This window comes from Taudactylus pleione, unplaced genomic scaffold (assembly GCF_031769625.1).
Source record: "Taudactylus pleione unplaced genomic scaffold, aTauple2 ptg000087l, whole genome shotgun sequence".
In the NCBI taxonomy this organism is placed as follows: Eukaryota; Metazoa; Chordata; class Amphibia; order Anura; family Myobatrachidae; genus Taudactylus; species Taudactylus pleione.
Genome location: NW_028284489.1, coordinates 282,501 through 292,500, shown reverse-complemented (window position 1 = coordinate 292,500; position 10,000 = coordinate 282,501). Strand labels below are relative to the sequence as shown.

General features: G+C 37.3%; 6 non-coding genes and 34 pseudogenes across 6 annotated transcripts; all 40 read left to right on the top strand.

Annotated features, from left to right (window-relative positions):
- Positions 1-10: 10 nt before the first annotated feature.
- LOC148528549 (5S ribosomal RNA) lies at positions 11-129 on the top strand. Its single transcript, XR_015878005.1, has one exon. It is a non-coding gene; the product is annotated as a 5S ribosomal RNA (ribosomal RNA).
- A 116-nt stretch (positions 130-245) lies between these two features.
- Positions 246-364, top strand: LOC148528548 (5S ribosomal RNA; annotated as a pseudogene).
- A 115-nt stretch (positions 365-479) lies between these two features.
- Positions 480-598, top strand: LOC148528547 (5S ribosomal RNA; annotated as a pseudogene).
- A 116-nt stretch (positions 599-714) lies between these two features.
- On the top strand, positions 715-833 carry LOC148528546 (5S ribosomal RNA; annotated as a pseudogene).
- Positions 834-948: 115 nt separating this feature from the next.
- LOC148528545 (5S ribosomal RNA) lies at positions 949-1,067 on the top strand (annotated as a pseudogene).
- A 116-nt stretch (positions 1,068-1,183) lies between these two features.
- On the top strand, positions 1,184-1,302 carry LOC148528544 (5S ribosomal RNA; annotated as a pseudogene).
- Positions 1,303-1,418: 116 nt separating this feature from the next.
- LOC148528543 (5S ribosomal RNA) lies at positions 1,419-1,537 on the top strand (annotated as a pseudogene).
- Positions 1,538-1,654: 117 nt separating this feature from the next.
- On the top strand, positions 1,655-1,773 carry LOC148528542 (5S ribosomal RNA; annotated as a pseudogene).
- A 115-nt stretch (positions 1,774-1,888) lies between these two features.
- On the top strand, positions 1,889-2,007 carry LOC148528541 (5S ribosomal RNA; annotated as a pseudogene).
- Positions 2,008-2,123: 116 nt separating this feature from the next.
- LOC148528540 (5S ribosomal RNA) lies at positions 2,124-2,242 on the top strand (annotated as a pseudogene).
- Positions 2,243-2,357: 115 nt separating this feature from the next.
- On the top strand, positions 2,358-2,476 carry LOC148528539 (5S ribosomal RNA). Its single transcript, XR_015878004.1, has one exon. It is a non-coding gene; the product is annotated as a 5S ribosomal RNA (ribosomal RNA).
- A 116-nt stretch (positions 2,477-2,592) lies between these two features.
- LOC148528538 (5S ribosomal RNA) lies at positions 2,593-2,711 on the top strand (annotated as a pseudogene).
- A 116-nt stretch (positions 2,712-2,827) lies between these two features.
- LOC148528537 (5S ribosomal RNA) lies at positions 2,828-2,946 on the top strand (annotated as a pseudogene).
- A 116-nt stretch (positions 2,947-3,062) lies between these two features.
- Positions 3,063-3,181, top strand: LOC148528536 (5S ribosomal RNA; annotated as a pseudogene).
- Positions 3,182-3,766: 585 nt separating this feature from the next.
- Positions 3,767-3,885, top strand: LOC148528535 (5S ribosomal RNA; annotated as a pseudogene).
- Positions 3,886-4,236: 351 nt separating this feature from the next.
- On the top strand, positions 4,237-4,355 carry LOC148528534 (5S ribosomal RNA; annotated as a pseudogene).
- A 116-nt stretch (positions 4,356-4,471) lies between these two features.
- LOC148528533 (5S ribosomal RNA) lies at positions 4,472-4,590 on the top strand. The gene has a single exon (XR_015877910.1). It is a non-coding gene; the product is annotated as a 5S ribosomal RNA (ribosomal RNA).
- Positions 4,591-4,706: 116 nt separating this feature from the next.
- On the top strand, positions 4,707-4,825 carry LOC148528532 (5S ribosomal RNA; annotated as a pseudogene).
- Positions 4,826-4,941: 116 nt separating this feature from the next.
- Positions 4,942-5,060, top strand: LOC148528531 (5S ribosomal RNA; annotated as a pseudogene).
- A 116-nt stretch (positions 5,061-5,176) lies between these two features.
- Positions 5,177-5,295, top strand: LOC148528530 (5S ribosomal RNA; annotated as a pseudogene).
- Positions 5,296-5,412: 117 nt separating this feature from the next.
- LOC148528529 (5S ribosomal RNA) lies at positions 5,413-5,531 on the top strand. Its single transcript, XR_015877858.1, has one exon. It is a non-coding gene; the product is annotated as a 5S ribosomal RNA (ribosomal RNA).
- A 116-nt stretch (positions 5,532-5,647) lies between these two features.
- On the top strand, positions 5,648-5,766 carry LOC148528528 (5S ribosomal RNA; annotated as a pseudogene).
- A 115-nt stretch (positions 5,767-5,881) lies between these two features.
- LOC148528527 (5S ribosomal RNA) lies at positions 5,882-6,000 on the top strand (annotated as a pseudogene).
- A 117-nt stretch (positions 6,001-6,117) lies between these two features.
- Positions 6,118-6,236, top strand: LOC148528526 (5S ribosomal RNA; annotated as a pseudogene).
- A 116-nt stretch (positions 6,237-6,352) lies between these two features.
- Positions 6,353-6,471, top strand: LOC148528525 (5S ribosomal RNA; annotated as a pseudogene).
- A 116-nt stretch (positions 6,472-6,587) lies between these two features.
- Positions 6,588-6,706, top strand: LOC148528524 (5S ribosomal RNA; annotated as a pseudogene).
- Positions 6,707-6,822: 116 nt separating this feature from the next.
- On the top strand, positions 6,823-6,941 carry LOC148528523 (5S ribosomal RNA; annotated as a pseudogene).
- Positions 6,942-7,056: 115 nt separating this feature from the next.
- On the top strand, positions 7,057-7,175 carry LOC148528522 (5S ribosomal RNA). The gene has a single exon (XR_015878003.1). It is a non-coding gene; the product is annotated as a 5S ribosomal RNA (ribosomal RNA).
- A 116-nt stretch (positions 7,176-7,291) lies between these two features.
- LOC148528521 (5S ribosomal RNA) lies at positions 7,292-7,410 on the top strand (annotated as a pseudogene).
- A 116-nt stretch (positions 7,411-7,526) lies between these two features.
- Positions 7,527-7,645, top strand: LOC148528520 (5S ribosomal RNA; annotated as a pseudogene).
- Positions 7,646-7,761: 116 nt separating this feature from the next.
- LOC148528519 (5S ribosomal RNA) lies at positions 7,762-7,880 on the top strand (annotated as a pseudogene).
- Positions 7,881-7,997: 117 nt separating this feature from the next.
- On the top strand, positions 7,998-8,116 carry LOC148528518 (5S ribosomal RNA; annotated as a pseudogene).
- Positions 8,117-8,230: 114 nt separating this feature from the next.
- LOC148528517 (5S ribosomal RNA) lies at positions 8,231-8,349 on the top strand. The gene has a single exon (XR_015878002.1). It is a non-coding gene; the product is annotated as a 5S ribosomal RNA (ribosomal RNA).
- A 116-nt stretch (positions 8,350-8,465) lies between these two features.
- On the top strand, positions 8,466-8,584 carry LOC148528516 (5S ribosomal RNA; annotated as a pseudogene).
- A 115-nt stretch (positions 8,585-8,699) lies between these two features.
- On the top strand, positions 8,700-8,818 carry LOC148528515 (5S ribosomal RNA; annotated as a pseudogene).
- Positions 8,819-8,934: 116 nt separating this feature from the next.
- On the top strand, positions 8,935-9,053 carry LOC148528514 (5S ribosomal RNA; annotated as a pseudogene).
- A 115-nt stretch (positions 9,054-9,168) lies between these two features.
- Positions 9,169-9,287, top strand: LOC148528513 (5S ribosomal RNA; annotated as a pseudogene).
- Positions 9,288-9,403: 116 nt separating this feature from the next.
- On the top strand, positions 9,404-9,522 carry LOC148528512 (5S ribosomal RNA; annotated as a pseudogene).
- Positions 9,523-9,638: 116 nt separating this feature from the next.
- Positions 9,639-9,757, top strand: LOC148528511 (5S ribosomal RNA; annotated as a pseudogene).
- A 116-nt stretch (positions 9,758-9,873) lies between these two features.
- On the top strand, positions 9,874-9,992 carry LOC148528510 (5S ribosomal RNA; annotated as a pseudogene).
- Positions 9,993-10,000: the final 8 nt, after the last annotated feature.

Here is a 10,000-nt window from a genome sequence, read left to right as displayed (position 1 = left end):
TGTTTTGAGCACCTACAGCCAAACCACACTGGACATGCCCAATCTCGTCTGAACTTGGAAGCTATGCAGTGTTGGGCCTGGTTAGTACTTGGATGGGAGACCACCTGGGAATACCAGGTGCTGTAGGTAATTTTATACTGCCATAACATTCTTTTCTATTACATTTTACATTTAATTTTTTCAACTTATCAATGAATTTACTTGAGTTAAGAAGTAAAAGAGGTCTAAAGTTAATGTTTTTGAGCACCTATAGCCAAACCACACTGGACATGCCCAATCTCGTCTGATCTTGGAAGCTATGCAGTGTTGGGCCTGGTTAGTACTTGGATGGGAGACCACCTGGGAATACCATGTGCTGTAGGTAATTTTATGCAGCCATAACATTCTTTTCTTTTACATTTTACATTTAATTTTTTAACTTATCAATGAATTTATTTGAGTTAAGAAGTAAAAGAGGTCTAAAGTTAATGTTTTTGTGTGCATACAGCCAAACCACACTGGACATACCCAATCTCATCTGATTTTGGAAGCTATGCAGTGTTGGGCCTGGTTAGTACTTGGACGGGAGACCACCTGGGAATACCAGGTGCTGTAGGTAATTTTATATAGCCATAACATTCTTTTCTATTACATTTTAAATTACATTTTTTCAACTTATCAATGAATTTACTTGAGTTAGGAAGTAAAAGAGGTCTAAAGTTAATGTTATTGAGCACCTACAGTCAAACCACACTGGACATGCCCAATCTCGTCTGATCTTGGAAGCTATGCAGTGTTGGGCCTGGTTAGTACTTGGATCGGAGACCACCTGGGAATACCAGGTGCTGTAGGTAATTTTATTCTGCCATAACTTTCTTTTCTATTACATTTTACATTTCATTTTTCAACTTATCATTGAATTTACTTGAGTTAAGAAGTAAAAGAGGTCTAAAGTTAATGTTTTTGAGCACCTACAGCCAAACCACACTGGACATGCCCAATCTCATCTGAACTTAGAAGCTATGCAGTGTTGGGCCTGGTTAGTACTTGGATGGGAGACCACCTGGGAATACCAGGTGCTGTAGGTAATTTTATACTGCCATAACAGTCTTTTCTATTACATTTTACATTTAATTTTTTCAACTTATTAATGAATTTACTTGAGTTAAGAAGTAATAGAGGTCTAAAGTTAATGATTTTTAGCACCTACAGCCAAACCACACTGGACATGCCCAATCTCGTCTGATCTTGGAAGCTATGCAGTGTTGGGCCTGGTTAGTAGTTGGATGGGAGACAACCTGGGAATACCAGGTGCTGTAGGTAATTTTATAAAGCCATATCATTCTTTTCTATTACATTTTACATTACATTTTTTCAACTTATCAATGAATTTACTTGAGTTAAGAAGTAAAAGAGGTCTAAAGTTAATGGTTTTGAACACCTACTGTCAAACCACACTGGACATGCCCAATCTCGTCTGATCTTGTAAGCTATGCAGTGTTGGGCCTGGTTTGTACTTGGATGGGAAACCACCTGGGAATACCAGGTGCTGTAGGTAATTTTATACAGAAAAAAACATTCTTTTCTATTACATTTTACATTTATTTTTTTCAACTTATCAATGAATTTACTTGAGTTAAGAAGTAAAAGAGGTCGAAAGTTAATGTTTTTGAGCACCTACAGCCAAACCACGCTGGACTTGCCCAATCTCATCTGATCTTGGAAACTATGCAGTGTTGGGCCTGGTTAGTACTTGGATGGGAGACCACCTGGGAATACCAGGAGCTGTAGGTAATTTTATACTGCCATAACATTCTTTTCTATTACATTTTACATTTCATTTTTCAAATAATCATTGAATTTACTTGGGTTAAGAAGTAAAAGAGGTCTAAAGTTAATGTTTTTGAGCATCTATAGCCAAACCACACTGGACATACCCAATCTTGTCTGATCTTGGAAGCTATACAGTGTTGGGCCTGGTTAGTACTTGGATGGGAGACCACCTGGGAATACCATGTGCTGTAGGTAATTTTATACAGCCATAATATTCTTTTCTTTTACATTTTACATTTAATTTTTTCAACTTATCAATGAATTTATTTGAGTTAAGAAGTAAAAGAGGTCTAAAGTTAATGTTATTGAGCACCTACAGTCAAACCACACTGGACATGCCCAATCTCGTCTGATCTTGGAAGCTATGCAGTGTTTGGCCTGGTTAATACTTGGATGGGAGACCACCTGGGAATACCAGGTGCTGTAGGTAATTTTATACTGCCATAACATTCTTTTCTATTACATTTTACATTTCATTTTTCAACTTATCATTGAATTTACTTGAGTTAAGAAGTAAAAGAGGTCTAAAGTTAATGTTTTTGAGCACCTACAGCCAAACCACACTGGACATGCCCAATCTCGTCTGAACTTGGAAGCTATGCAGTGTTGGGCCTGGTTAGTACTTGGATGGGAGACCACCTGGGAATACCAGGTGCTGTAGGTAATTTTATACTGCCATAACATTCTTTTCTATTACATTTTACATTTTATTTTTTCAACTTATCAATGAATTTACTTGAGTTAAGAAGTAAAAGAGGTCTGAAGTTAATGTTTTTGAGCACCTATAGCCAAACCACACTGGACATGCCCAATCTTGTCTGATCTTGGAAGCTATGCAGTGTTGGGCCTGGTTAGTACTTGGATGGGAGACCACCTGGGAATACCATGTGCTGTAGGTAATTTTATGCAGCCATAACTTTCTTTTCTTTTACATTTTACATTTAATTTTTTCAACTTATCAATGAATTTATTTGAGTTAAGAAGTAAAAGAGGTCTAAAGTTAATGTTTTTGAGTGCATACAGCCAAACCACACTGGACATACCCAATCTCATCTGATCTTGGAAGCTATGCAGTGTTGGGCCTGGTTAGTACTTGGACGGGAGACCACCTGGGAATACCAGGTGCTGTAAGTAATTTTATATAGCCATAACATTCTTTTCTATTACATTTTACATTACATTTTTTCAACTTATCAATGAATTTACTTGAGTTAAGAAGTAAAAGAGGTCTAAAGTTAATGTTATTGAGCACCTACAGTCAAACCACACTGGACATGCCCAATCTCGTCTGATCTTGGAAGCTATGCAGTGTTGGGCCTGGTTAGTACTTGGATGGGAGTCCCCCTGGCAATACCAGGTGCTGTAGGTAATTTTATACTGCCATAACATTCTTTTCTATTACATTTTACATTTAATTTTTTCAACTTATCAATGAATTTACTTGAGTTAAGAAGTAATAGAGGTCTAAATTTAATGATTTTGAGCACCTACAGCCAAACCACACTGGACATGCCCAATCTCGTTTGATCTTGTAAGCTTTGCTGTGTTGTGCCTGGTTTGTACTTGGATGGGAGACCACCTGGGAATACCAGTTGCTGTAGGAAATTTTATACAGCCAAAACATTCTTTTCTATTACATTTTACATTTAATTTTTTCAACTTATCATTGAATTTACTTGAGTTAAGAAGTAAAAGAGGTCTAAAGTTAATGTTTTTGAGCACCTACAGCCAAACCACACTGGACATGCCCAATCTTGTCTGATCTTGGAAGCTATGCAGTGTTGGGGCTGGTTAGTATTGGATGGGAGACAACCTGGGAATACCAGGAGCTGTAGGTAATTTTATACTGCCATAACATTCTTTTCTATTACATTTTACATTACATTTTTTCAACTTATCAATGAATTTACTTGAGTTAAGAAGTAAAAGAGGTCTAAAGTTAATGTTTTTGAGCACCTACAGTCAAACCACACTGGAGATGCCCAATCTCGTCTGATCTTGGAAGCTATGCAGTGTTGAGCCTGGTTAGTACTTGGATGGGAGACCCTCTAGGAATACCAGGTGCTGTAGGTAATTTTATACTGCCATAACATTCTTTTCTATTACATTTTACATTTAATTTTTTCAACTTATCAATGAATTTACTTGAGTTAAGAAGTAATAGAGGTCTAAATTTAATGATTTTGAGCACCTACAGCCAAACCACACTGGACATGCCCAATCTCGTCTGATCTTGTAAGCTTTGCTGTGTTGGGCCTGGTATGTACTTGAATGGGAGACCACCTGGGAATTCCAGTTGCTGTAGGAAATTTTATACAGCCAAAACATTCTTTTCTATTACATTTTACATTTAATTTTTTCAACTTATCATTGAATTTACTTGAGTTAAGATGTAAAAGAGGTCTAAAGTTAATGTTTTTGAGCACCTACAGCCAAACCACACTGGACATGCCCAATCTTGTTTGATCTTGGAAGCTATGCAGTGTTGGACCTGGTTAGTAGTTGCATGGGAGACCACCTGGGAATACCAGGTGCTGTAGGTAATTTTATACAGCCAAAACATTCTTTTCTATTACATTTTACATTTAATTTTTTCAACTTATCAATGAATTTACATGAGTTAAGAAGTAATAGATGTCTAAAGTTAATATTTTTGAGCACCTACAGCCAAACCACACTGGACATGCCCAATCTCGTTTGATCTTGGAAGCTATGCAGTGTTGGGCCTGGTTAGTACTTGGATGGGAGACCACCTGGGAATACCAGGTGCTGTAGGTAATTTTATGCAGCCATAACATTCTTTTCTATTACATTGTACATTTATATTTTTCAACTTATCAATGAATTTACTTGAGTTAAGAAGTAATAGAGGTCTAAATTTAATGCTTTTGAGCACCTACGGCCAAACCACCCTGGACATGCCCAATCTCGTCTGATCTTGGAAGCTATTCAGTGTTGGGCCTGGTTAGTAGTTGGATGGGAGACCACCTGGGAATACCAGGTGCTGTAGGTAATTTTATATAGCCATATCATTCTTTTCTATTACATTTTACATTACATTTTTTCAACTTATCAATGAATTTACTTGAGTTAAGAAGTAAAAGAGGTCTAAAGTTAATGGTTTTGAACACCTACTGTCAAACCACACTGGACATGCCCAATCTCGTCTGATCTTGAAAGCTATGCAGTGTTGGGCCTGGTTAGTACTTGGATGGGAGACCACCTGGGAATGCCAGGTGCTGTAGGTAATTTTATACTGGCATAACATTCTTTTCTATTACATTTTACATTTAATTTTTTCAACTTATCAATGAATTTACTTGAGTTAAGAAGTAATAGAGGTCTAAATTTAATGCTTTTGAGCACCTACGGCCAAACCACCCTGGACATGCCCAATCTCGTCTGATCTTGGAAGCTATTCAGTGTTGGGCCTGGTTTGTACTTGCATGGGAGACCACCTGGTAATACCAGGTGCTGTATGTAATTTTATACAGCCAAAACATTCTTTTCTATTACATTTTACATTTTAATTTTTTCAACTTATCAATGAATTTACTTGAGTTAAGAAGTAAAAGAGGTCTAAAGTTAATGTTTTTGAGCACCTACAGCCAAACCACACTGGACATGCCCAATCTCGTCTGATCTTGGAAGCTAAGCAGTGTTGGGCCTGGTTAGTACTTGGATGGGAGACCACCTGGGAATTCCAGGTGCTGTAGGTAATTTTATACAGCCTTAACATTCTTTTCTATTACATTTTACATTTAATTTTTTCAACTTATCAATGAATTTACTTGAGTTAAGAAGTAATATAGGTCTAAAGTTAATGTTTTTGAGCACCTACAGCCAAACCACACTGGACAAGCCCAATCTCGTCTGATCGTGAAAGCTATGCAGTGTTAGGCCTGGTTAGTACTTGGATGGGAGACCACCTGGGAATACCAGGTGCTGTAGGAAATTTTATACTGCCATAACAGTCTTTTCTATTACATTTTACATTTATTTTTTCAACTTATCAATGAATTTACTTGAGTTAAGAAGTAATAGAGGTCTAAATTTAATGCTTTTGAGCAACTACAGCCAAACCACACTGGACATGCCCAATCTCGTCTGATCTTGTAAGCTATGCAGTGTTGGGCCTGGTTTGTACTTGGATGGGAAACCACCTGGGAATACCAGGTGCTGTAGGTAATTTTATACAGAAAAAAACATTCTTTTCTATTACATTTTACATTTATTTTTTTCAAATTATCAATGAATTTACTTGAGTTAAGAAGTAAAAGAGGTCGAAAGTTAATGTTTTTGAGCACCTACAGCCAAACCACGCTGGACTTGCCCAATCTCGTCTGAACTTGGAAGCTATGCAGTGTTGGGCCTGGTTAGTACTTGGATGGGAGACCACCTGGGAATACCAGGTGCTGTAGGTAATTTTATACTGCCATAACATTCTTTTCTATTACATTTTACATTTAATTTTTTCAACTTATCAATGAATTTACTTGAGTTAAGAAGTAAAAGAGGTCTAAAGTTAATGTTTTGGAGCATCTATAGCCAAACCACACTGGACATGCCCACTCTTGTCTGATCTTGGAAGCTATACAGTGTTGGGCCTGGTTAGTACTTGGATGGGAGACCACCTGGGAATACCATGTGCTGTAGGTAATTTTATGCAGCCATAACATTCTTTTCTTTTACATTTTACATTTAATTTTTTCAACTTATCAATGAATTTATTTGAGTTAAGAAGTAAAAGAGGTCTAAAGTTAATGTTTTTGAGTGCATACAGCCAAACCACACTGGACATGCCCAATCTCATCTGATCTTGGAAGCTATGCAGTGTTGGGCCTGGTTAGTACTTGGACGGGAGACCACCTGGGAATACCAGGTGCTGTAGGTAATTTTATATAGCCATAACATTCTTTTCTATTACATTTTACATTACATTTTTTCAACTTATCAATGAATTTACTTGAGTTAAGAAGTAAAAGAGGTCTAAAGTTAATGATATTGAGCACCTACAGTCAAACCACACTGGACATGCCCAATCTCGTCTGATCTTGGAAGCTATGCAGTGTTGGGCCTGGTTAGTACTTGGATGGGAGACCATCTGGGAATACCAGGTGCTGTAGGTAATTTTATACTGCCATAACATTCTTTTCTATTACATTTTACATTTCATTTTTCAACTTATCATTGAATTTACTTGAGTTAAGAAGTAAAAGAGGTCTAAAGTTAATGGTTTTGAGCACCTACAGCCAAACCACACTGGACATGCCCAATCTCGTCTGAACTTGGAAGCTATGCAGTGTTGGGCCTGGTTAGTACTTGGATGGGAGACCACCTGGGAATACCAGGTGCTGTAGGTAATTTTATACTGCCATAACAGTCTTTTCTATTACATTTTACATTTAATTTTTTCAACTTATTAATGAATTTACTTGAGTTAAGAAGTAATAGAGGTCTAAAGTTAATGATTTTGAGCACCTACAGCCAAACCACACTGGACATGCCCAATCTCGTCTGATCTTGGAAGCTATGCAGTGTTGGGCCTGGTTAGTAGTTGGATGGGAGACCACCTGGGAATACCAGGTGCTGTAGGTAATTTTATATAGCCATATCATTCTTTTCTATTACATTTTACATTACATTTTTTCAACTTATCAATGAATTTACTTGAGTTAAGAAGTAAAAGAGGTCTAAAGTTAATGGTTTTGAACACCTACTGTCAAACCACACTGGACATGCCCAATCTCGTCTGATCTTGAAAGCTATGCAGTGTTGGGCCTGGTTAGTACTTGGATGGGAGACCACCTGGGAATGCCAGGTGCTGTAGGTAATTTTATACTGGCATAACATTCTTTTCTATTACATTTTACATTTAATTTTTTCAACTTATCAATGAATTTACTTGAGTTAAGATGTAATAGAGGTCTAAATTTAATGCTTTTGAGCAACTACAGCCAAACCACACTGGACATGCCCAATCTCGTCTGATCTTGTAAGCTATGCAGTGTTGGGCCTGGTTTGTACTTGGATGGGAAACCACCTGGGAATACCAGGTGCTGTAGGTAATTTTATACAGAAAAAAACATTCTTTTCTATTACATTTTACATTTATTTTTTTCAACTTATCAATGAATTTACTTGAGTTAAGAAGTAAAAGAGGTCGAAAGTTAATGTTTTTGAGCACCTACAGCCAAACCACGCTGGACTTGCCCAATCTCATCTGATCTTGGAAACTATGCAGTGTTGGGCCTGGTTAGTACTTGGATGGGAGACCACCTGGGAATACCAGCAGCTGTAGGTAATTTTATACTGCCATAACATTCTTTTCTATTACATTTTACATTTCATTTTTCAAATAATCATTGAATTTACTTGGGTTAAGAAGTAAAAGAGGTCTAAAGTTAATGTTTTGAGCACCTACAGCCAAACCACACTGGACATGCCCAATCTCGTCTGAACTTGGAAGCTATGCAGTGTTGGGCCTGGTTAGTACTTGGATGGGAGACCACCTGGGAATACCAGGTGCTGTAGGTAATTTTATACTGCCATAACATTCTTTTCTATTACATTTTACATTTAATTTTTTCAACTTATCAATGAATTTACTTGAGTTAAGAAGTAAAAGAGGTCTAAAGTTAATGTTTTTGAGCACCTATAGCCAAACCACACTGGACATGCCCAATCTCGTCTGATCTTGGAAGCTATGCAGTGTTGGGCCTGGTTAGTACTTGGATGGGAGACCACCTGGGAATACCATGTGCTGTAGGTTATTTTATGCAGCCATAACATTCTTTTCTTTTACATTTTACATTTAATTTTTTAACTTATCAATGAATTTATTTGAGTTAAGAAGTAAAAGAGGTCTAAAGTTAATGTTTTTGTGTGCATACAGCCAAACCACACTGGACATACCCAATCTCATCTGATCTTGGAAGCTATGCAGTGTTGGGCCTGGTTAGTACTTGGACGGGAGACCACCTGGGAATACCAGGTGCTGTAGGTAATTTTATATAGCCATAACATTCTTTTCTATTACATTTTAAATTACATTTTTTCAACTTATCAATGAATTTACTTGAGTTAGGAAGTAAAAGAGGTCTAAAGTTAATGTTATTGAGCACCTACAGTCAAACCACACTGGACATGCCCAATCTCGTCTGATCTTGGAAGCTATGCAGTGTTGGGCCTGGTTAGTACTTGGATCGGAGACCACCTGGGAATACCAGGTGCTGTAGGTAATTTTATTCTGCCATAACTTTCTTTTCTATTACATTTTACATTTCATTTTTCAACTTATCATTGAATTTACTTGAGTTAAGAAGTAAAAGAGGTCTAAAGTTAATGTTTTTGAGCACCTACAGCCAAACCACACTGGACATGCCCAATCTCATCTGAACTTAGAAGCTATGCAGTGTTGGGCCTGGTTAGTACTTGGATGGGAGACCACCTGGGAATACCAGGTGCTGTAGGTAATTTTATACTGCCATAACAGTCTTTTCTATTACATTTTACATTTAATTTTTTCAACTTATTAATGAATTTACTTGAGTTAAGAAGTAATAGAGGTCTAAAGTTAATGATTTTTAGCACCTACAGCCAAACCACACTGGACATGCCCAATCTCGTCTGATCTTGGAAGCTATGCAGTGTTGGGCCTGGTTAGTAGTTGGATGGGAGACAACCTGGGAATACCAGGTGCTGTAGGTAATTTTATATAGCCATATCATTCTTTTCTATTACATTTTACATTACATTTTTTCAACTTATCAATGAATTTACTTGAGTTAAGAAGTAAAAGAGGTCTAAAGTTAATGGTTTTGAACACCTACTGTCAAACCACACTGGACATGCCCAATCTCGTCTGATCTTGAAAGCTATGCAGTGTTGGGACTGGTTAGTACTTGGATGGGAGACCACCTGGGAATGCCAGGTGCTGTAGGTAATTTTATACTGGCATAACATTCTTTTCTATTACATTTTACATTTAATTTTTTCAACTTATCAATGAATTTACTTGAGTTAAGATGTAATAGAGGTCTAAATTTAATGCTTTTGAGCAACTACAGCCAAACCACACTGGACATGCCCAATCTCGTCTGATCTTGTAAGCTATGCAGTGTTGGGCCTGGTTTGTACTTGGATGGGAAACCACCTGGGAATACCAGGTGCTGTAGGTAATTTTATA